Source organism: Vitis riparia, chromosome 16, assembly GCF_004353265.1.
Source record: "Vitis riparia cultivar Riparia Gloire de Montpellier isolate 1030 chromosome 16, EGFV_Vit.rip_1.0, whole genome shotgun sequence".
NCBI lineage: Eukaryota > Viridiplantae > Streptophyta > Magnoliopsida > Vitales > Vitaceae > Vitis > Vitis riparia.
The window spans coordinates 10,109,438-10,134,122 of record NC_048446.1 but is presented as its reverse complement, the minus strand read 5'-3'; the positions used below and the strand labels follow the sequence as shown (position 1 = coordinate 10,134,122).

The 24,685-nt window shown below is 41.0% G+C and overlaps 2 non-coding genes across 2 annotated transcripts; one reads left to right on the top strand and one right to left on the bottom strand.

Moving 5' to 3' along the window:
• The first annotated feature begins 5,489 nt into the window (after nucleotides 1–5,489).
• On the top strand, nucleotides 5,490–5,596 carry LOC117934327. Its single transcript, XR_004654466.1, has one exon. It is a non-coding gene; the product is annotated as a small nucleolar RNA R71 (small nucleolar RNA).
• A 2,560-nt stretch (nucleotides 5,597–8,156) lies between these two features.
• Nucleotides 8,157–8,228, bottom strand: TRNAD-GUC. The gene has a single exon. It is a non-coding gene; the product is annotated as a tRNA-Asp (tRNA).
• Between the last annotated feature and the right edge of the window lie 16,457 nt (nucleotides 8,229–24,685).

The following is a 24,685-nucleotide window of genomic DNA, read 5'->3' as shown; positions in this document are numbered from 1 at the left end:
GGAGTGATCAGAAAAGAGGTGTTGAGAGGATTGAAGAAGAACAACCTTAGACTTTAAGAAGAGAAATTGGCATTTAAAGAACAAATGTGAATTTCGCACAAGGTGAATAGTGTTGCGAAAATTTTCGCATTCCTGAGATTGTCCAAGACCGAGAGCATGCTTTTTTGGAAAATGGTCATAAAGGCAATTTCGCATAAGGTTCACATTCCTGTGCATTTTCGCACTGAGATTTTGGGTAGGGACCGAGAGCATGCTTTTGGGAAAATGCTCACAAAAGTGAATTCGCACAAAGGGGGTAGGTGGTGCGAATTTCGAACCAAAGAATTGGGTGGTGCGAATTTCGCTGAGTCTTGGCTTTTCTCCCCTGTTTTCCCTTGTTTTCCCCTTGACTTCATTCTTCAAGCTTTCCTACCTGCATGTTAACACAAAAACCAATTCAAACCACATTAGAATGAAATTAAAGTCAAAAATAAAAATCAAAACATGCATAAACACAAGAAAAACACTAGATTAAACTAAAATCAACCTAAAAGGAAACAAAAAGAGGATGAACTTTTTAGTCTTTGAAGAGACTAAGTTCAACCATGAACTGAGTGTTTTCATGTTAAAGGTGGATCAAGGAGGATGAATTCCTCCTTGTCTCGGGAAAATGATTCCATATAGGGCTTGAGACGATGCCCATTCACTTTGAAAGTTCGAGTGCTATTAAAGTTGAGTAGTTCCACTACTCCATTTGATTGCACGTCATGAATCATGAAAGGACCCGTCCACCTTGTTTTCAATTTTCCCGAAAAAAGATGAAGCTTAGAGTCATAAAGCAAGACTCTTTGTCCCTTGGTAAAATTCTTCTGATTTACCAACTGATCATGTCATTTCTTCAACCTCTCTTTTGCAATTTTCAAATTGAGGTAAGCATCATTCCTCATTTCCTCCAATTCGTTCAAATCCAAACATCTCTTTAACCCGGCTCTTGTCAAGTCCATGTTGATCTTCTTGATTGCCCACCATGCTTTATATTCAACCTCCACTGGAAGATGGCACGCTTTGCCATAAACAAGGCGATAAGGAGACATTCCAAGAATGGTCTTATAAGCGGTCCTATAAGCCCATAATGAATCCAGGAGCTTAATAGACCAATCCTTCCTATTCACATTCACCACCTTCATCAGTATATTCTTGATTTCCCGGTTGGCTAACTCAACTTGGCCACTTGTTTGAGGGTGATAAGGTGTAGCTACCTTGTGCTTGACCCCATATTTGGCTAGAAGAGTCTCAAAAGGCTTATTGCAAAAGTGGGTTCCTCCATCACTGATAATGGCCTTAGGCACTCCAAACCTTGAAAAGATGTTCTCCTTGAGAAATTTGAGAACCACCTTATGATCATTGCTCCTACATGGGATTGCTTCTACCCACTTAGAGACATAATCCACTCCCACCAAAATGTAGGAGTGTCCAAATGACATTGGAAATGGTCCCATGAAGTCTATCCCCCAAACATCAAAGACATCCACTATCAAGATGGGGTTCAAGGGCATCATATTCTGGCGTGTTAGCTTCCCAAGCCTTTGACACCGATCACATCCCTTGCACATAGAGTAAGCATCCTTGAAAAGAGAGGGCCACCAAAAACCTGATTGGACCACTCTCATAGCTGTTTTCTGGGAAGCAAAATGACCTCCACATGCACTATCATGACAATGGGATAGAATTCCTGATTGCTCTTGTTCAGGAACACATTTCCTTATGATTTGATCCGCACGATATTTGAAGAGAAAAGGCTCCTCCCAATAATAGGCATGGATCTTAGCAAAGAAATGCTTCTTGTCTTGGGCACTCCACTCACTTGGAACTTCTCCAGTAACCAAGTAATTTGCAATGTGAGAATACCATGGAGCTACCTCTATTGACATGAGAGACTCCTCAGGGAAGTCATCATTGATAGGTAGACCATGTGAGTCATGTGCTATCACAAGTCTTGACAAGTGGTCAGCTACCACAGTTTCTACTCCCTTTTTATCCCGAATTTGGAGATTGAATTCTTGAAGCAAAAGGATCCATCTTATCAATCTTGCCTTGGCATCTTGCTTGGTTAGCAAGTACTTCAAAGCAGAATGGTCAGTGAACACCACTATAAAGGACCCTACCAAATAGGCACGAAACTTATCCAAGGCAACTGCCAACAACTCCTTCTCAGTAGTTGTATAGTTCCTTTGAGCCTCATTCAAAGTTTTGCTTGCATAATAAATCACATAGGGCTTTCCATCTTCTCTTTGCCCCAAAACAGTCCCCATAGCAAGATCACTTGCATCACACATTACCTCAAAAGGTAATTTCCAATTTGGGGCTCTCACTATTGGTGCAGTTATGAGGAATTGCTTCAGTTCCTCAAAACTCTTCTGACATTTCTCATCCCACACAAACTTGGCATCCTTTACCAAGAGTTCACAAAGAGGTTTTGAGATTTTTGAGAAATCCTTAATGAACCTCCTATAGAACCCGGCATGTCCTAGGAATTGCCTAATTCCTTTAACATTTGTGGGAGGTGGCAACTTAACAATTAGCTCCACCTTTGCCTTATCTACCTCAATGCCATTCTTGGAGATTATATGTTCTAAGACAATTCCTTGTTGTACCATAAAATGGCACTTCTCCCAATTTAGCACTAGGTCTTTCTCAATATATCTTTGGAGAACAACTTCTAAATGCAACAAACACTCCTTATAAGAACCTCCATATACAGTGATGTCATCCATGAAGACTTCCATGATGCGCTCCACCATATCACTGAAGATGCTTAGCATACATCTTTGGAAAGTTGCAGGTGCATTACATAGACCAAAGGGCATCCTCCTATACGCAAAAGTACCAAAGGGGCAAGTGAAGGTTGTCTTTTCTTGATCTTCCAAATCAATCTCTATTTGGAAGTACCCTGAGTAACCATCCAAAAAACAGTAGAAAGGATGCCCTGAGACTCTCTCAAGGACTTGGTCCATGAAAGGCAATGGGAAATGGTCCTTCCTAGTCACTGAATTCAACCTCCTGTAGTCTATACACACCCTCCATCCTGAGGTAAGACGTGTAGAGACTTCCTCCCCTTTCTCATTCTGGATCACAGTAATTCCAGATTTCTTTGGGATTACTTGGGTTGGGCTCACCCACAAGCTATCTGAAATGGGATATATGATTCCTGCTTGAAGTAGCTTCAGAACTTCACCCCTTACCACCTCTTGCATGTGAGGATTCAACCTCCTCTGGGGTTACCTCACTGGTTTTGCATCTTCCTCCATGTAGATATGGTGGGTGCATACCAAAGGGCTAATCCCTTTCAGATCAGAAATTTTCCATCCAATGGCTTTTTTGCATTTTCTGAGGACTCCCAAAAAACTATCCTCTTGATCACTTGTGAGAGTTGAAGAAATCACCACTGGACATTTCTCATCTTCCTCCAAATATGCATACTTCAAATCAACAAGAAGTGGCTTCAAAACTAGCTTTGGAGGGTCCTCCGTAGCTACTCCTTTTGAGTCCTCCTCATTGAACAGTGGTAAGATCTCTTCCCATCTCCTCCAAGGAGACATGATGGCTAACACATCAGAGGGTTCAGGTAACCCTTCTTCAAGCACTCCAAGGCTTTCGTTCAAGCTCTCTTCTAAATTCTTGTCACAATGCTCTTCAACCAAAGTGTTGATCAAGCACACCTCCTCGAATCCTTCCTCCTCTTCTGGGTGAAGATGCCTCTTGCATAGGTGGAATATGTTTAATTCCAAGGTCATGTTGCCAAATGTGAGCTGCATCACCCCATTCCTACAATTGATGATGGCATTGGAGGTAGCTAGGAAAGGTCTCCCAAGGATGATTAGCACATAATTTGCTTCCTTAACAGTGGGATCAGTATCAAGCACCACGAAATCCACAGGATAGTAGAATTTGTCCACTTGAACTAGAACATCCTCTATCACCCCCCTTGGGATTTTGACTGACCTATCAGCTAAAGAGAGAGTGATGGTTGTGGGCTTCAATCCTCCAAGTCCCGGTTGCTTATACACCGAGTATGGGAGCAAATTCACACTTGCCCCCAAGTCTAGTAAAGCCTTCTCCACATGTGTCCCTCTAATGTTGATTGAAATGGTGGGACATCCCAGATCTTTGTACTTAACTGGAGACTTACACTGAATGATGGCACTTACTTGCTCAGTGAGGAATGCCTTCTTTGTCACATTTAACCCTCTCTTGACCATGCACAAGTCCTTTAAAAATTTTGCATATATGGGGACTTGCTTGATCATATCAAGTAAGGGTATATTCACCTTCACTTGTCTCAAGACTTCAAGAATTTCTGATGAATTCTTGATTCCCTTCTTTCCATGTAAAGCTTGAGGAAAAGGGGAGGCATATGTTTCTTCATCATATCCTCTTTAACCACTATCCTTGGCTCTTCTTCAATGCTTGATTTAGATGCATTTTTCTTCCCACTCTTCTCTTCTTAGTTATTGCTTTCTTTAACCAAGGTTCTCTTTGACATGAGTTCTTCATCTTGCCTCACCTTAGGCAAGGGTTGATCAACCTCCTTCCCACTCCTCAAGGTGATCACAGCTTTGACCTCCCTCAACTTTGAAGACTCCCCATCTTGGATTTCAACTTCATGAACACCCTTTGGATTTTGGCTTGGTTGAGAGGGAAACTTTCCTTTCTCATTAACTGTGTTGAGATTGGTAAGCCTAGAGATGGAGTATTGAATATTATCTATCTTCTGAGATAGATCATTTTGCATCCCATCCATTCTCTTAATTTGAGAACTCTCAACATTTTCAATCTTTTGGTGCAATTGGGAGTTGATTGCCTTTTGTTCACCCACAAAGTCACCCATGACTTTACTTAGGTTCACAATGGCTTGCTCCACTGAAGAGGTTTGTTGAGGTGCTTGGGTTTGGGCTTGTGGTTGGTATGGAGGTGGCCTTGGTTTCCAAGAAAATTTTGGATGGTTTCTCCAGCTTGAATTATAGGTGTTTCCATAAGGTGCATTGTTGTTGGGCCTAAATTGCCCCACAACATTGGCTTGATCACCTAACATCTCCCTCACAGCTGGGATGGTTGGGCACTCATCTACCACATGATCACATGATTGGCAAATGGTACATGGCATGACATGGGCTTGTGTCTCGGAAATGGCTTGGACTTCATGCATTTTTTTCAACTCAAGTTCTTCCAACCTCCTTGCCATTGTTGCCACCTTAGCTTTCATGTCCATGTCTTCACTTAACATGTACATTCCACCCTTTGGAATTTGGGTTGGTTGAGAGGGAAACTTTCCTTTTTCTCTTGAGTTGGGCTCATCCCATCTTCTTGATACCTCAGATACATAACTTAAAAAGTCCATGGCTTCTTCCGAATTCTTACTCATAAAATCTCCTCCACACATGGTTTCAAGAATTTTCTTCATGGAGGAAGACATCCCATCATAAAAATAACTCACCAAGAGCCATGTATCAAAGCCATGATGAGGACAAGCATTGATGGCCTCCATATACCTTTCCCAACATTCATAGAACTTCTCATTTTCTTTTGCAGAAAAGTTTGAGATTTGTCTCTTCAACCCATTGGTCCTATGGGTGGGGAAAATTTTCTTCAAAAATTCGGCCTGAAGTTCAACCCAATTCCTTATGCTCCTTGGCCTTAAAGAGTTAAGCCATATTTTTGCCTTGTCCTTCAAAGTAAAAGGGAATAGCTTGAGTCTCATCAAGTCTATTGAAGCTCCTCCCTCTCTAAAAGTATTGCACACCTCCTCAAACTCCTTGATGTGGGTATATGGGTTCTCACTCTCCATTCCATGGAAATTCGGTAGGAGGGGCACAATATGGGGCCTTATAATCAGTTGCTCAAGAGGAGGTACGATGCATGAGGGTGCACTCATCCTTGGTGGGTGAACTCTATCCCTCATGGATAGATATGCATTTGGATTACCCCCTTGACCGTGTTGAGAATTTTGATCCTCTTGTGGAGGGTCCATGATGTTTACATAGATATCCAACTCTGTGTCTTGAGGATTCTCTATCCTTACTAGTCTTCCCTCTTGGTCCCAAATCCAATAGGGCATGCACAAGTTACAACTTACCTGAAAACAAAATAAAGACAACAAAAACAAAAGAAAGCTAGAAGAAAGTTAAGGTTAGAAAGAAAATGAAAGTAAACTTAACAAAAGGAATTCTACAATTAAAAGAAAGGAAATGAAGTTAGTGAAAAAGGAATTCACCAAACTTGTTATGGAAATCACAAGTAGCCTTTAAAAAGTTGTATCACTGTATCATCGCACCATCCCCAGCAACGACGCCATTTTGATTCGTGCCCAGTTGGGTATTTTAATAAAAAATATTTATAAATCCTATGACCTCATACTAGCGTAGCAAAGCTACTATAGTATAGCAGCTCTAGGGTCGAACTCTGGGATGGGTTTTCATTCTACCAGTGATAGACTCAAGATTAGAAATTGAATCTGATGATTTCCTTTGTCAAAAACTTAAAGTTTAAAAGAAAATAAAATTTGTTTTGAAAGTGGTGCTTGAAACTAAACTAACATAGAACTAGGTAAAAATGGAAGAAAGAAAGTCTCCCGGAGCTAAAGGTTGCTAGGATCAAGTTCAGAATGCAAAGTGGGAAATTCCGGATTTTTCTTCTCGTATTAGGGACAACAACATAAAGGATGGTTGTTTCCCGAACCGGTATAGGTTTAACAATGAAGATTTAATCCATAAAAAGTCAATAGAAATGGTAGTCAAGTTCCATAAATGGCTTTAGACACTAGGGGTCTTCACCTTGAGCCACTTTCCAATGGCTCGTACATGATAACTAATGGTCTGATGTGGATCTAGCAATAAGTATCCACAGAGACCTAAAGTTTATCATGTATTGGCCATTCAAAGTGATTCTAAGGGATTTGAAGCAAAACTTTAGATTTAAAAGTCATTTATGAACTCCAACTACCTGTATTTAATGCACGAGAGTTTTCCACTTTTGCATCTGGACTTTTCACCTAGCTTCCTTCACTCCAAGAAACTAAAGGTTTAGCCTCTCATCCTCTGGGAAAACATCCTCAGAGGTTGTTTGGCTTCCAAGAAAAAGAAAATAGAAGAGAGAAAAGGAAATCAAAGAGAACTCTGTATTTTTTCCCGAGAGGAAAATTTCACTAAGTGTAAAACATACATAAGTTGTTTCGAGAGATGATTTCCACCCCTCTTATAGTCTTTACAAAGCAAAGCCTGTGATTGGCTAAATACAGGGATAAGGAAGGAATTTACATCAAAAAATACAAAATAAAAGATCTCATGTGGAGTCGGCAAAACAGAGGAGATTTCGCACCAAAGTCGCATGGGCTGGTGCGAAATTCACACTTTTTTGATGTAGTTGTCTTCCGAAGGCCATATCTTCCTCATTTCAGCTCTAAATCGTACACGGTTTGAAGCGTTGTATTCTTGACTTCCTGAGCTTTGAAATGGTATATAGCATGTAGAAAATGGACTTCGGGAAGTGCTCCAAAAGTGTGAAGGAAGACTGCAAATGTTGTCCTCTATTTTCTTCACTCTGTTTTCCTCTGTTTTTCCTCTTTGCTTCTCTCCTTTACTTGGCTTGTCTTAATGATCCAAAAAGCTGTCAAAACACTAAAACTAGCCACAAATATGATTAGAAGTCATTGCTAGGTCCTTAACATGCCAATTGGAATAAAAATGAAGAACTACTACACAAAAGTGCTTAAAACATAATGAATTAAAGGCGCAAAATAGCACTTTTTGGGTAGTAATCACTTTTCTTAGTAAGTAATTTCCATTACTTTATTTTTGGTTTCACTTAAAAACCAACCTTTTCAAACATCTTTATGTTTTCTTTTAGAGCTAACCTTGAAATGAAAAAGCATCAATTCAGCTTTGGATTAATATCAATTGTGGAGTGAAAACCCATCCTAGTGAACGATCTTAGAGCCACTATGCTATGCTAGCTGAGGCTATTCTAGTACATGGTGTAATAAATTATAAATTTTTTTGATTACTCCCATCTAAGGACCAAAATCAAGGCACCAGCTGGACACGAATCAAATGGTGTCGTTGTCGGGGACCATTGAGAGGACATGAATCAATTGATACACCAATTGGGAATGAATCAAATGGCACCGTTGCTGGGGATCGAACCCGAGTCACCCGCGTGACAAGCGAGAATACTCACCACTATACTACAACGGTGCCATTTGATTCATTCCCAATTGGTGTATCAGCTGATTCATGTCCTCTCAACGGTCCCTGACAATGGTGTCATTTGATTCATGTCCAGCTGGTGCCTTGATTTTGGTCCTTAGACGGGAGTAATCAACAAAATTTATAACCTATTACACCATGTACTAGGATAGCCTCAACTAGCATAGCATAGTGGCTCTAGGATCGTTCACTAGGATGGGTTTTCACTCCATGATTGATAATAATCCAAAGCTGAATTGGTGCTTTTTCATTTCAAGGTTACCTCTAAAAGAAAACATAAAGATGTTTGAAAAGGTTGATTTTTAAGTGAAACCAAAAATAAAGTAATGGAAATTACTTACTAAGAAAAGCGTTTCTTGGAGTTTCAGATCACTAGGCTCAGATTCCTAATACAAAAAGGGAGTTCCGGTCACTTGTTTCTTTTCCTCGCATTGGGGATTTAACATATAGTTATTTCCCGAACCGGTGTGGTACAGATGCTTCCCTTTAATGGGTTCAAACACTAAATCCTTGTCACTGATGCATCTTGCAATGGCTCATACCTCTCACCTAGCATTTACCATTCAAGGTGATCTTTAACCTTGGATTACCCGTCAAAAGCTCGCAAGAGATAACTAATGGATGTCTCCTTAGAGTCCAAAAGCTTACCAAGTGTTGGCTATTCTAGAAAATCCTACCTTCAAGTCACCTCCCAAAGTCTCGCAAGAGGTAAACTAGTGCATCTCAATGGATGGAGATCACTTGCCTTACCAAGTGTTGGCCCAGGTAACTTAAAGGCGTTTTAAGTTAACTAAAAAGATAAAAACCATTAACGGGTCAAACTTTCTCTTCATTAAAAACTTAAACAACAAAACTTCCAATTTTTGCATGTGGAAACTTACCCGGCTTTCTTCACTCCAAGAGACAAAGAGCCTAGCCACTCATCCTTTGAGGAAACATCCTCAGAGTTTGATTTGCTAGAAATAAAAATAACAAGAAAACAAAATTATGAAGGAAAAACAGAGCAAGTGCTTTGTAAAATATATTTCTTACTTTGATCCTCCTCTCGTCGGATTACATCTATTCTATCATGGATTGATTTACTTTGGTTCAAAGATATATATAGAGAATATATTTTCTAAGAAATATCCCAATAATATCTTTAACTGATTACAAGGAGAAAATAGAAATTTACACAAAATATCTTGAGAAAAAATCTAACTTAGTCAGTAGCAAATATCTGAGATTGCACAAGTGGATTTCGCATGTTGAATTGTCCATTTTCCAAGTTTGAACTTTGATTTTGCAAGTTGAATGTGATTTCACAACTTGGAGATGATTCCGCAACGTGGAAATGATTCGCAACTTCATTCCTAGCTTGGAGGTGATTTCGCAACGTGGTTCGCAGCTGCGAAGATGGAGGCATGGGCTGTGAAATGGCACTCGTGTGCCAAAGGTGGGTTTCGCAACACATTTCGCAGCTGCGAAATGGGCTTTGGGCTACGAAATTTCCGCTCAGCTTTGTGCGGTTGTCTTCAAATGGCCATAACTTCTTCGTTTCAACTCTAATTCATGCACCGTTTGAAGCGTTGGACTCCTGACTTCCCAAGCTTCAAAACGACATATAGTATACATAATTTGAGCTCCATGAATTGCTCCAAAAGTGGATGACAGTGGCTGTCCTCTTGAATGCTTCATGTTAGATTTCTCTCTTTGCTTTCCCTTCTTGCATTCATGATTTGCTTTTGGCAAAGGATTACAAAGCTCCAAAGATTGGATTCTTCTTGTAAATGAGCTTCCATTTGCTTTTCCATGGATTATATAAAGCTCTCCCTCATCTTAGATTGCTTTGGTGATAAAAAAGCTATCAAAAACACCAAAACTTAACACAATTTGATTAGAATTGATTGCAAGGGTCCTTCACATGCCAATTGAGTTAAAAGGTAATAACTACTACTCAAAAGTGTTTAAAAGAGTTAATTACAAACTATTAAAATAGCACTTTTTGAGTAGTAATCACTCCCCCCAACCGACATATTGCTAGTCCCTTAGCAATGAAGGAGAGAAAAAGAAAAATAAAAAGTACTATAATTTACAACATCATGCTGATCAAAAAACAATTTTCAAGTGGCATGATGATCTAACTCTCACATGGAACATTAAAGAAATAAAACTCAAACTTCAACAAGAGTTATCAAATAACTTGTCTAATCACAATTCATAAAGAGAAAGCATTATGCAAATTTAAGCTTTAAAAGAGTTTCCACTCCCAAAGGGTCAAACCTTACTCTTCCACAAAAATCCAAGTGTTATTTATTAGTTTATGAATATAGTATGTTGAACTAATCTCTCCCCCCAACCTAGTTCTTTTTCAAAGCTTAGCAAACTGATCAACCTCCAATAGGCTAAGAACGCACCTCTTAGTTCACAATTTTTTTTCATTGTAGGAGTACAAGGCTTAAAGGTATTCTTTTCTAAATTGTCCATGTAACAGGGGTCCATCGATGACTCCCAACCAATTAAGGTTTAGGGCATCAAGCTTTAAGGATCTTTCAACCACTAACTCCTCGGATTTTACCCCGAACTTTTGAGAATGAAATTTTAATACCCAAGCACCTACAGTATGTTAAACTTCACCTATTCACCCTTGTAACGAGCATTGAGGTTAGTGACTCCCAACCAATGAAGGCTTAGGGCACCAGGCTTTAAAGATTTTCACCATATACCCCTCAGACCTTGCTCGGGTTTCAAGGCAAGCAAACATTTTTCTTTCTTTCTTTCTTTTTCAAAGACTCATTGGCCTTTTATAAGGTGTCCCAACACTATTAAAATGAGGTCAAAGGTACCAAGTCTAAATTTTCCTAAGTCAAGAGGGAAATAGTTTTTCATCTTATACTCGGAACCTATTGTGCACAGTGTGTGAATAGCTTAAAGTGGAAGAACTAAGGTTGAATTCAATAGAAGTTTCAACAATTCATCAAGTTTAGTAAGCATAATACAAACTCTAAGTCAAGTAAAAAGACAAAAATTCAATTTCTCCCTTTTCATTTTGAAAATTTTTCCTTAATAACCATGAAGAGTAAAATAAAAACTTAAAATTTTTTAAAAATTAAGCAAAAACAACTAAATTATCAAAATAACTTAGCATTAATAACAAAACTTCCTTCCTTAACTCTCCCCCCAACCAAGCTGAACATTGTCCTCAATGTGACAAAAGCGATTAAAAAATAGGGAAGAAGTGGTACCTCCTGAGTGACATGGAGTCTGAGTCATATAACAGAAACCACATGTTTCAAAAAAAAAACAAAAGAGTTAGTGAGTAGAGGAAATAGAAAAATACCAAGTTTAAACAACAATGATGTTTATATATTAATATGAGAAAATAGAATATAAGATATGATCAATGGATACCTCCAATCCCAGAATATAAAACATCAAAACATGGAATTATGTATACTAATATAATATGTAAAGACGAAAAGTAAGGAGATGATCAAGTAATGGTAGGGTCCTGTGGAGCTGATGCATCTGTGGTGGCCTCTTGAGTAGGTTGGATCAGGACTTTGACCTTTGTTATGGTAGTCTCCTTAGATGGCATAGTCTCCTCAGCTGGAGCTATGGGCTCTGATGGTTTAACGAGGTAAGAAATGGAGTGAGAGGCTTCGTGTGTGTGATCTTAGTGAGAGGGCTCTCCTCTTTAGATGCATGGTTGTGGGGCTCTATTGGCATTTTCGCAACTTCTGTTGGCTTTGCAAGATGTTTTCGCAAACCTCCCTTCCTTTCGCAAGTCAATTTTTGTAGCCTGAAGGCCATTTCGTAACCATTTCGAAGTTTGGAGGCCATTTCGCAGCAAAAGGGAAAAAAAAGAAACATTTTCGCAACCCATTTTGCAGCCAAAGGGAAAAAAGAAACATTTTCGCAACCCATTTTGAAGCTTGGAAATCATTTCGCAGCCAATGGAAAAAAAAAAACATTTTCGCAGCCCATTTTGAAGCTTGGAAATCATTTCGTAGCCATTTTGAAGCTTGGAGATCATTTCGCAGTTATTTCGAAGCTTGGAGATCATTTCGCAGCCATTTCGAAGCTTGGAGATCATTGCGTAGCCATAGGGGAAAAAAAAAACATTTTCGCAGTCCATTTCGTCATTTCGCAGCCATAGGGAAAAAAAAGAAACATTTTTGCAGCCAAAGGGGATTTTCGCAAGGGGTAGCTATGGGGCTGCAAAATCATTTCGCAACAGAGAACCATTTTCGCAGCAGAGTGCCAATTTAGCAGCCCATTTCGCAGCTGCGAAATGAGGGTACAGAGCTGCGAAATGGCACTCGTGTGCCAAGGGGTGGTTTCGCAGCTGCGAAACCACCTGTGAAATGGGGGTGTGGCTACGAAAATGTGATTTTAAGGCGTGGAGGATTTCGCAGCCGTTTCACAACTGCGAAATGAGGAGGGGTCTGCGAAATGGCGCTCGTGTGCCAAAGGGGTGTTTCGCAACTGCGAAAATTTTCACAGAGGGGGATAAGAGGCTGCGAAATCATTTCGCAGCCAATGGGCGTTTTCGTAGCAGCTACTTGGGGGCTGCGAAATTATTTCGTAACCAAGGGCCATTTTCGCAGGGGCCCTTTTTAGGATGCGAAATTTCGCAGACCATGCTTTTTTCTTGTTTTTTAGCTCCTCTTGATTCCCAACTTCCTTCTTTCACCTTTTTTGACATTCCTCCTGATTTTGATCATCCAAAAATCTATGTTACACATCAAAACAAATTAAAATTAAAACATTGAAATCAAAATTAAAACAAGTAATAAATAAAATAAAAAGATATGGACTAGCTAGTCTTTAGAAAGACTAAGTCCATCAAAAAATTTGATCCTGATTTAGCTTGCCCGGATCCCATATGAAGTTTGCATCTTTCACTTGAGACTTGCTCTGTATGATTTCCCATACAAAGCTTGGGGGAAAGGTGGAGGCATGTGTTTCTTCATCATTTCTTCCTTGATGACTATCCTCTATGGTTCTTCATCTATATTAAGATCACAGTCATCTTTCTCTATGCTTTTCCCCTTTCTCTTTCCTTTTATTTCCTCCCTCTTTTCTTTCTTTGTTTCACTCTCTACCTTATGCTCTAGCTTGGATGTGGGCAAATCAACCTCTTTACCACTCCTCAAAGTGATAACCGCTTTAACTTCCTTCACCATTAAAGATTCTCCCTTTTAAGCCTCCACTTCATGGATACCCTTGGAATTTTGATAAGGTTGAGAAGGAAAGTTTCCTTTTTCTTGCACTGTGTTGAGGTTGGCAAACCTTGAAATTGAATATTAGAGATTATCTATCTTTTGAGATAGATCATTTTGCACTTCATCCATCTTTTTGTTCAATGAACTCTCTACACTGTCAATTCTTTGACTGAGCTGAGCATTGATGGATTTTTGAGCTCCAACAAAGTCTCTCATGACCTTGCTAAGATTCGCCATAGCTTGTTCAAGGTTCGAGGCTTGTGGAAGTGCTTGAACATGTTACTTGTACTGAGGTGGTTGTGGTTTCCAAGAGAAATTTGGATGGTCCCTCCAATTGGAATTGTAGGTGTTGCAATCACCAAACATTTCTCTCGTCACTGGAATGGTAGGACACTCTTCCACCAAGTGCTCATAAGATAGACAAATGGCACAAGGCATAGCTTGCAATGGTGTTTGAGAGATGGCTTGCAGTTCTTGCATCTTCTTCATTTCTAGCTCTTCCAATCTCCTTGCCATAGCTGCAATCTTTGCCTTCATGTCTATGCCATCATTCAAAATATACATCTCACCCTTAGCATTAGGTTGAGACTTCATTCTCCCCATATCTCTAGCATTTGGTTCATCCCATCCTCTTGAAACTTCAGCCACATAGCTCATGAAGTTCATGGCTTCCTCTGCTATCTCGTATTCAACATGGCATGCACAACTAGCAATTTGTGAATTAAAAATAGAGAAAACAAAAGAAAATAAAAGAAAAACAATTCTAAGAGAAAAAAAATATTATTAAGATTAACTAAAAACTAAATAAAAGATATACTAAAATATGAACAAAGAAAAAGAAACGAATAAAAAGAGTTAGTAAAAGAAAAAGAAAAGTCACCAAACTTGTGATGAAGATCACAAGTACTCTGGAAAGGTGATATCACTATAAAGTGGCACCATCCCCAGCAACAGCGCCATTTGATTTGTTTCCAATTAGTGTATCAGCTGGACACGAATCAAATGGCACCGTTGTCAGGGACCATTGAGAGGACATGAATTAGCTGATACACCAATTGGGAATGAATCATCTTCTCTTTCAATTTTTACTTGACAAATTGTAGTTTTTTCATGAGTTTATGACCTTCCCACCTTTCAAATAACACTCATTCCACCAACCACCTAAAATATCCTTGAAATCTGAGTGAATCAGCCACATGTTTTCAAATCTAAAAGGTGTCGACCCTCACTTGAAAGGATTGGTATCTAGCACAATAGGACAATTGTCCAACATCAATCTAGGGAGAGCTTCTTAGATGCATTAAGGGAAATCTTGCTCCCATTCTCTAGAAAATAAGAATTTGTCCAATCTTTTTCAAATAGTGTTTTCTTGCAAATTAGACCAAGTGAATGATGCATTCCTCAAAGGTAGATCAATTAGTTCACATTCTCTTATAAGATCATCAAAATCCCTCCTACTTAGGGTTAGGCTAGAACCTCCTAACTTTTCTGAAATTCTTCTAATGACTTTAAAATCCCCACCAACACACCATTTCAAAAAAGTTAAGCTTGAAAGATCTTGAAGCTCCAACCAAAAATCATTTCTAAAGTGTAACGAGCTAAGACCATAGATCGAAGAAATCCTTTCTCTAACTCTAGCTTGTCTACTATAAAGAAAGAACTTAAAATAATCTTCAAGTACTTAAACCTCACAACATCAAAAAATATTACCCATCTTGCTAGTTGGAAGAACTATCCATTGGTTGTTTCTAACCTTCCACACACTACCTACAAACCTTCTATCACAAGACTCCATCTTTGTTTCTTGCAATAGGACAACATCTGGATTTTCAAAACAAAGAAAATCTTCCACTACCCTTTTTTTTCTTAATGGAACCAAGACCTCTAATATTCTAACTAATAATTTTCATGAAAACTGAAAAAAAAAAAAAAAAAAAAAAAAAAAAAAACCTAAAAAACCCAAAAAACACCAAAGAACCTAGAAAACTAAAAAGGCCTAGGGGGACAGAAGAGGTTCTATTCTTCCTTTTTTTAATAAACCTTTTCCATTTAGCAGTCATTGTTTTTGGCTTACTGAACTCCATTCTTATTGTATTTGACAATTTTGACATTCAAAGTACCCAAAACTAACTTAATGAAGCCATTTTTGAAGGAGATGCCTTCAATATGGAAATCTTCCAATTGAGCAGGACTTAACTCTCGAGACAACACCTCACTAGGGAAGAATCTCCATGAAGGTTGGTTTGTGATAAACTAAAAGGAGAATTGCCCTCTAACTCTTGGCTGGTCTTGACTGTAGGACCACCACATCTTTGGGACCGGAATAAACCCTAAATGGTGTAAAGAAAGAACAACATAAATACCTAAAAGGGAGAGTCAAAGAAGACACAGGACGATTATGGGACTGAAAAGAAGTAGTAGGGGAGAAAGAAAAAGAAGACAACTCGAAAACCCCCTCCAAAAATTGACTTTTAGCAAGGAAAGTGGAGTAGAAGACTATACCTGGATATGACACCTACGGTGTTGAGACCCATCTTTGACCTCAATCCCATCTAGACCATTCCCTAAGCCCAACACATAAGGGCTCAAAACTCTCTCAGCCTCCTTGATCAACCCTTGAAGGTTTGATAGCTACAGACCTTCAATTTTTTCCCTTGACACTTGCATTTTATCCTATGGGTGTCACATGCACCCATGTTTTCATATGACCCCGCCATGGCCCCTTTTTGGCCTTGATCGGTTTCTGAGCCTTGTGTAGGTTCATTTGCGGTCCAATGTAGTGTGGGTGTGTAGTTCATTTTGAAGTTCCATCATGGCCAATATCCCTAGTTGTTCACATCATGCTATAGGGAAGGAAGTGAGGCCCCCAAAAAATTTCAATTCAGTTGGAATTCATAAGAGCAAGTCCAAATTTGGAGCACTTGGGCTTGTTTTGACCATATCTCCCTCATTCGAACTTGGAATTGTGTACCGTTTTTTTTTTTATAGACTCCTTATTCTTCAAGGAACATTATATCAAAATTTAAAATTTTTTTCTCAATCGGATCGACCAGTTCCCAAAGTTTCAGTTTAGGTAGAATTCATAGGAGCAGGGTCGAATTCAGAGCACTTGGGCTTGTTTTGATCATATCTCCCTCATTCAAACTTGGAATTGCACACTGTTTTTTTTTATGGACTCCTTGTTCTTCAAGGAACATTCTATCAAAATTTCAAATTTTTTCTCAATCGGCTCGACCGGTTCCCAAAGTTTCAGTTTAGGCAGAATTCATTGAAGCAGGGCTGAATTTGGAGCACTTTGGCTTGTTTTGATCATATCTCCCTCATCCGACCTCAGAATTGTGCACCATTTTTTTATGGACTCCTTATTCTTCAAGGAACATTCTATCAAAATTTCAAAATTTTTCTCAACCGGATCTACTGGTTGGCATCCGATTCAACCGGTTCATCGAGTCAGCTTGTATGGAGCACTGATTTTGGTGATTTTGGAGCCCAATTCCTACATGGCTTGGGCCCATGGGCTCTAGATCAGTTTTGGGCTGTATTTTGGATCCATTGTGGGCCTTAATTAGGATTCCTTTCAGCCCACCATGAATCCATATGGATCCTTGGTGGGAAAGCAAGTTGAAAGCTTAAGATAGTCAGCTTGCATGGAAAATGAGGAGGGGCGTTAATGGGGAAGTTGATTCTGAGACTGACTGGAGCTCTTTCTAGAGCTTGAAGAAGAGAAAAAAAAAAAAGGCTTTGATGGCTAGAGGTCTGGGACTATAAAAGAGGAAAAAAATCAGATTTGAAGGGACTTCTTCTTTTTCTGAGAGGGGAACCATGTGGAATCGTGGGGGAGGAATTTTATAAGAGGTTTTTTGAGGGTTTCTTTTCCTGAGTTGTCTAAAGGAGTGGAGTGAAGAGGTCCTCAGACTTTTGGGGGTCTCGGATACATTTGGAGAAGCTTTTCAAGCTAAAGGAGCACCTCTCAAAGGCTGGCTCTTTAGGTATGTTTCTAGTTCCTCACAAAACTCTTGCTTGCATTCGGTTCCTCTTTCTGATTGTTCCAGAATGCTTAATGCTTTATTGATTGGTGTGGATGAAAAGGGTCATAAATTGTTATGTTGAAATTGGTTCTTTGTGTGTTTTCCATGATCTTCATTCAATTGATGCCATTGATCCCGTTTGATTTTATTCATGTTAAAAATCTATTTTGAATCATTCTCCCGTTTTAATGTCCAGCCCTATTTTATAAATGTGTTGCCTTGTTTTGACCGGTTCTTCCTCATCTGGGCTCGGAATTAAGCGCCATTGCTTTTTTTAGATTTTTTATTCTTTGGGAAATCTACTGTTAAAATTTCAGAATTTTTCTCAACCGGTTGAACTGGTTGGGAACCAGTTCAACAGGTCCTGCATGTCCAGCCCTGTTTTATAAATGTGTTACCTTGTTTTGAATGGTTCTCCCTCATCCGAGCTCGGAATTGAACGTCGTTGCTTTTGTTGGATTCTTTATTCTTTGGGGAATCCACTGTTAAAATTTCAAAATTTTTCTCAATCGGTTGGACTAGTTGGGAACCGGTTCTCCCTCATCCGGGCTCAAAATTGAACGTCGTTGCTTTTTTTTTTTTTTTTTTGATTCTTTGTTCTTTGGGAAATCTGCTGTTAAAATTTCAGAATTTTTCTCAACCGGTTGAACCAGTTCAATAGGTCATGCATGTCCAGCCTTGTTTTATAAATGCATTGCCTTGTTTCAGCCGATTCTCCCTCATCCGGGCTCAAAATTGAGCACCATTTGTTTAGTTAGATTGCTTATTCTCTGAGGAATCTTCTAGTAAAGTTTCATATTTTTTCTCAATCGAATGAACTATTTGCAGCGCTTGGCTGGGGACCCGAGGTATGTACTTGACTTGTTGGGAATTGGATTCATTTGCATGCATGGGGCTTGGATATGTTTGCTCGTTGTGTGTTTATATTACTTGACTAACCTCTTATGTAGCGCTTGGCTAGGGACCTCAGGTACACACTTTTTAGCTTTGATTTGTGGAGACTAAGTGCACGCTAGATAGTGAGTAGGTTCATGTGATCTATGTCATTTGTTTAGCTTGATCGATCGATTGATCTTTGACCTATATGCTCCCATGTACCCAATTCATCAGTAGAGACCGAGTTCCTGGCCTAGAGGGGTGCTACCTCGCATGAGGTACCTTCCCAATAGGTAATCTGATCCTCGGACCCAGAATCTAGTTTTCGCAGACTGCTTTTTCCATACTGGAGTCATTAAGGGTTTTTGTTCTTACTTGATTTTCCCTTTATAAAATAAAAATAAAAAGTAAGTGGCAACTCCAAACAAAATCGTTCCTCACCGAGGACAGATTTTCCAAAAACCGAAAGCACACTTACTTTCTTATTCTTTTAAAATAGCGAGTCGCACTGATCGGTGGATCGAGTGAGGGTCCACAAATTGGCGACTCCACTGGGGATCGAACCCAGAATCTCTGGTTTCATAAGAGGACCAAGCTTGAACTTGAATTGGGTATATTAGAGCACATGGTTCTCTGATCAGTAGACTCTTAGGCTACATTGATGACTGATGATCACGTACTTGATTGGTATCTGGCTTTCACCTGTGATGTGTTGATGCTTGTGTGTCCACTTGATTGGTTTTAGCATGCTTGCTCATTATTGATTGGTACTTAGTTATGAGATTTGGGATTGGCATAGATGGTCAAATTGTGTGTAGATTTTGTGGTAGGCCTTGCCCTTTGCACACGACTATTTACTGCATGGCTACCCTTTTTCTTGCATGACTGCTTGTCGTTTGTGTTTGTGGGACACGCTTGTATCCTCTTATTTCCGAATTACTAGTTTTGGTCGACTATTCCTCATTGGTTGCTTGAGTTATTTGGGAGTCATTCCCAACTGTTTCCCTTCGACCAAGCTAGGGGTTTGGGAGTAGGGTCTAGCATAGGGGCTATGTCGATGTTTGGGAGCACCATGGAGATGATGGATATCCGAGCAATGAAGACTTGTATAGGCTTGAGCTAGATTTCATGGATACATACGTGGCTAGTGTGTCACTTTGATTGTTGATTGATTGTTGGTTAGGATCAGAAGTTGCGTATCCCTGTAGGTACAGTCATCTAGCTTGTAGGACTTGTCTTTTCCCGTTGTTAACTTTTGAGCCACCTTACCTCTAAGGTATCACCATCTTAGAGTCCCGCTCCTACCTATGGAGCCATATATCGGATTAGCTGTTGACATCACATGTCAGCTCATTCCTTTAGAAGATTTAGTCGTGGGATTACATTACGGAATTGATTTCAGGATTGGTAGTCATGGGGATTGACGTGCCCCTTTTCTTTTGTAGATTGTTGATTGAGATCGACCTAGGTTCTCGAGCTTGGATCAAGGTCGGAGGCAGACTTGTTAGAGGATCAAACCAGTATAGCCAGTCAGGACAAACATCAGTTCGGAGAGATGTGGACCCACAGTATGCTACTGTTGACCAGTTGGCAAAGGTTACAGATACCATGGCATCACTCCGAGATGCTATTTTAGGACTGGGTCAGAGGATAGATGGGCACTAGGCCCAACCATTTCCAGTTCCGGGGAGCCTCGTTTGACTCTACTGCACCTCCACCTCCACCACCGCCATCTGGGCCTACTGTATAGTAGGACTATACAGTTCCGCCTTCGCCACCACCCCTAGTTCAGTCAGCCCCACGTGCTGGGGCCTTTGTCTTACATGGTCAGACTGAGACTACACCACATTCTGTTGTGGCACCTGCACAGATTGTTGATGACACACAAGCCCGTATCGATAGGATTGAGCAGAGGATCAAGTCTCTGCATGTTTCTCATGGAGTCATGGGTTGGGATGGATATGATGACTTGCCAGTGGCAACTTTGCCAGTTGAGTTCCGCATGCCGGACATTAAGAGGTACACGGGGATAGGGTGCCCCCGTATTCATTTACAGTTGTATAACACTGTTATGCGTGGGCATAGATTGGACGAGGCACAGATGATCATGCTATTCCCTCTGTCTCTGTGTGGTGCCGCTCAGCGTTGGTTTGCCTCATTGGACCCTTCGAGGCGTAGGACATGGGATGATTTGGCACAAGAGTTTCTTAGACAGTATTCTTTTAATACTGTAGTGGATGTATCCCAGAGGAAGCTAAAGGCCCTCAGGCAAAGGCCAGATGAGTCAGTTACTTCATTCATCTCCCGTTAGAGGGAGAAGATAGCATAGATTATAGATACACCCTCCGAGCGTGATCAGATCAGCATGATTATGCGCAGTCTTCAACCCCGCTTTTCCAGACATCTCATGGGCTTTCCATAGACAGACTTTGGATCATTGGTTCCCTCTATGGCATTGAGGAGGGCATAGCTAAAGGATTATGGGCAGACTCTTCCCCTTCAAACTCAAAGGGGAAGAAACCGGGGTTAGGATCCAAGCCTTCAGATGTTGGTACCATTGGCACGATAGGGCACAGGTCCCCTCGTTGCCCTCCTTCTCAAAAACAGTTCTTAGACACTCCTTACCAAATGATACAGCAGGATCAGTACAATCCAGCTGCTCCCTATAGGCCGGCAGGGCCTACTTATCTACATCCGGCACCTCATTTGATATATGCTACATAGGCTCCTCAGAGGCCACCTGTACAGTTCCATCAGTAGTATAGAGCACCACCTCCACCGAGGTCGGCTAGGCAGTTTACACAACTAAGGATGCCTTTGAGCCGAGCATTTCAAAGATTGGTTGAGGGGGGTTTGATTGCTCCACTACCAACCAGACCACCACCACATCCTACCTCACCAGGATTCAAGACAGATCTTCATTGTGCCTACCATCAGAGAGCTGGCCATGACATAGACAATTGTACGATGCTGAGGCATGCCATTTAGGACTTGATTGATCAGGGTTTGGTTGATTTAGGATGCCCTGCAATGAGTACAAACCCACTACCTACTCATGACACTAGAGTTGTACCTCCACCCTCGGGGGCGTACATTTGATTGAGTTTTCAAGGGATGAGATATTCATGATGGGGTGGGACGAAGAGGCTTCTCAGCCTATTAGTCTGTAGGAGGACTCAGATTTTAGTGGAAATATCCATGGACAACAGGCTCCCAGGCCATTCAGATTGATCCCAGATGAGATTCCCCGATAGACAGTAGTATCACCGGTATACTTATAGCATGTTCCGCCCATGACAACCTTCATTCTGTTCTTGGAAAAGTATGGGCCTGTTCACAGAGATGTTTAGATTGTCACACGGAGTGGGAAAGTAGCTCAACCTCCACCCGTTGATAGGCCTTTTGCTGGCACAAATGCTAGAAAGGATGTTCAGAGAGAGAATGATGAGATATTGCGCCAGTTGCGCACCACGCAAGCTCGCATATCCATTTGGAGCCTATTGGCCTCATCTAGCACACATAGAGATGCATTGGTCAGAGCCCTTGGGCAAATTAGAGTTGATACTGTTACCACCCCAGAAGGGCTGATTCACTTTCTGACAGTTGATAGGGCTACGTGCATTGTGTTTTCCAACGATGACTTGCCACTAGAGGAATCAAGTCACATTCGCCTTTTGTATGTCAGTGTTGCATGTTCAGGCCATCGAGTGCCGACAGTCTTGCTGGACAACGACTCTACCCTAAATGTTTGTCCTTTGGCTACAGCCATCGCCCTTGGCTTTTCTCCATCTGATTTTAGGCTTTCTACACAGATCGTCAACGCTTATGACCGGACTCAGAGGACAGTTATGGGTATGATTACTGCACACATTATGATTGGGCCAGTCATATACTCAGTGTTTTTCCAGGTTCTAAGGATTCAGTCATCCTTTAACCTGCATCTCGGTAGCCCCTGGATTCATGAGGCGGGTGCTATACCATCTTCCCTTCATCAGAAGGTGAAGTTCATACACGAGGGGCACATTATAATGATATAGTCTAACAAAGACGTTGTTACCTCTTCCGAGCCAGTGTTACAGATCAGTCACAGTGAGGATGACTTGCACTTGACCAGATTTACTTTTGACAAGGTTCAGGTTATCAGTTTAGAGGATGACAGTAGAGACATGGTACCTACTCTGGTACTCAGTATGATGAGAGCCATGTCCTATATGCCTGGCTTGGGATTGGGTCACCATCAGCAGGGGCCGCGCGAGTTTGCTTTCACAGTTGATCGTGACATACCACATGGATTGGGTTACACTCCTTCTGAGGAGGATGCACGACACATAGCGCAACTACACCGGGATAGGGTGAGAGCTCGCTTGTCCTGGGTTCCATTCGATTACCCCCTTCACCAATACACTTTTTAGTTGGCTGACTATTTTACCATAGGATCATAACATGCACCCTGAACAGAGGGAGTTGACCGTGTTCCTGAGGCAGTTTAGATTCAGGGCATTCAGCAGGCCCTAGGACAGATGTGTTTGAGTTTTGAGACCACCAAGCCACCCGAGGCCATGATAGTTGCATCCCCATCATCGGATTGAGCCAATGTGTTTTCCATGTGCTTTCCTGAGGAAATCCCTGACTATGACATGCCTATGGATTTAGGAGATGGTTCCAATGGTGTGATTCTACCTGATACTTATATGGACGAGATGGACATGATCGGCAGTGGTCATATCCTTGACACAACCCTGTGTGGGCCCCATTCTACTTTTGACTTGTTTGGAGTTTCTATGATTGATTCGGATGATGTGACACTTTATGACACTTGCTTTGACGCGACGCGATGGACATGATCGGCACTGGCCACATTCTGGATGCTTCCCCACCTGGGCCTCGATCCGCTTTTGATGTGTTTGGGATTTCTATGCTTAAGTTTGATGGTGATGGACTTGTTGCTACTGATATTACTCATGATATTGTTTATGTTGAGGGAGCGTCTGACTCTGTGGACCCACCTCTTTCTTTTGACACTATGTCCGAGTTTGTCACCCGCTTTGATGACATTTCTTATGGTAATAATGACATGAGTATTTTCAAGTATTTGCCTATGTCACAGCATTTTCCTTTTATTACACCACCAGCACCCACAACACATGTATGAGATGTCGATGATGTGGGAGACACGGATGACCCACTGAGTGGTCAGTTAGAGTGTGATTCTGATTCAGATACGGAGGACAGGAAAGTTACACCCATTTCTGGTAGCATTGAGTTGATAGATTTTGGGGCACCTGACCAGCCCAGGGAGCTTATGATTGGCTCTTCCCTATCTCCTGATGAGAGGAGTAGATTGATTGACCTACTCAGGTCATACTTGGATGTATTTGCATGGTCGTATGAGGACATGTCGGGCCTTGACCCCACTATAGTTCAGCATCACCTGCCCATTTTGCCACATGCTAGGCCAATTAAGCAGAAATTGAGAAGACTACACCCTCGATGGAGTTTGTAGGTGAAAGAGGAGATTCAGAAGCAACTCGGTGTTGGCTTCTTGTCAGTGGCTGAGTATCTTGAGTGGCTGGCTAATGTCGTCTTTGTTCCTAAAAAGGACGGCAAGGTTAGAGTTTGTGTTGACTTCCGAGATCTGAACAAGGTCAATCCTAAGGATAATTTTCTCCTTCCGCACATCGATATGCTAGTTGACAGCACTGCAGGCATTCGATGTTATCCTTCATGGATGGATTTTCTGGGTATAATTAGATTTTGATGGCTCTAGAGGATATGGAGAAGACTTATTTCATCACTGAGTGAGGTACTTACTGCTACCGGGTTATGACATTTGGGTTGAAGAATGCGAGAGCCACTTATCAGAGAGTTGCTACTACTTTATTCCACGACATAATGCACAGAGATGTCGAGGTATATGTGGATGACATGATAGTGAAGTCCCGAGACAGGCCAGATCACTTAGCAGCACTACAGAGATTCTTTGAGAGGATCCGACGGTTCAGGCTAAGATTGAATCCCAAGAAGTGTACCTTTGGGGTGACTTCTGGGAAATTACTAGGACACATCGTCAGTGAGCGTGGTATAGAGGTTGATCTCGAAAAGATCAGAGCCATACTTGACATGCCTTCTCTGAGGACTGAGAGAGAGATTAGAGGCTTTCTTAGCAGACTACAGTATATCAGTCGTTTCATTGCTAGATTGATAGACATATGCGAGCCTATCTTCCATCTTCTGAGGAAGAACCAGCCTATAGTTTGGAATGATGATTGCTAGCGCGCTTTCGAGAAGATTAAGGAGTGTCTCCTCTCTCCTCCAGTTTTAGTGCCTCCCACAT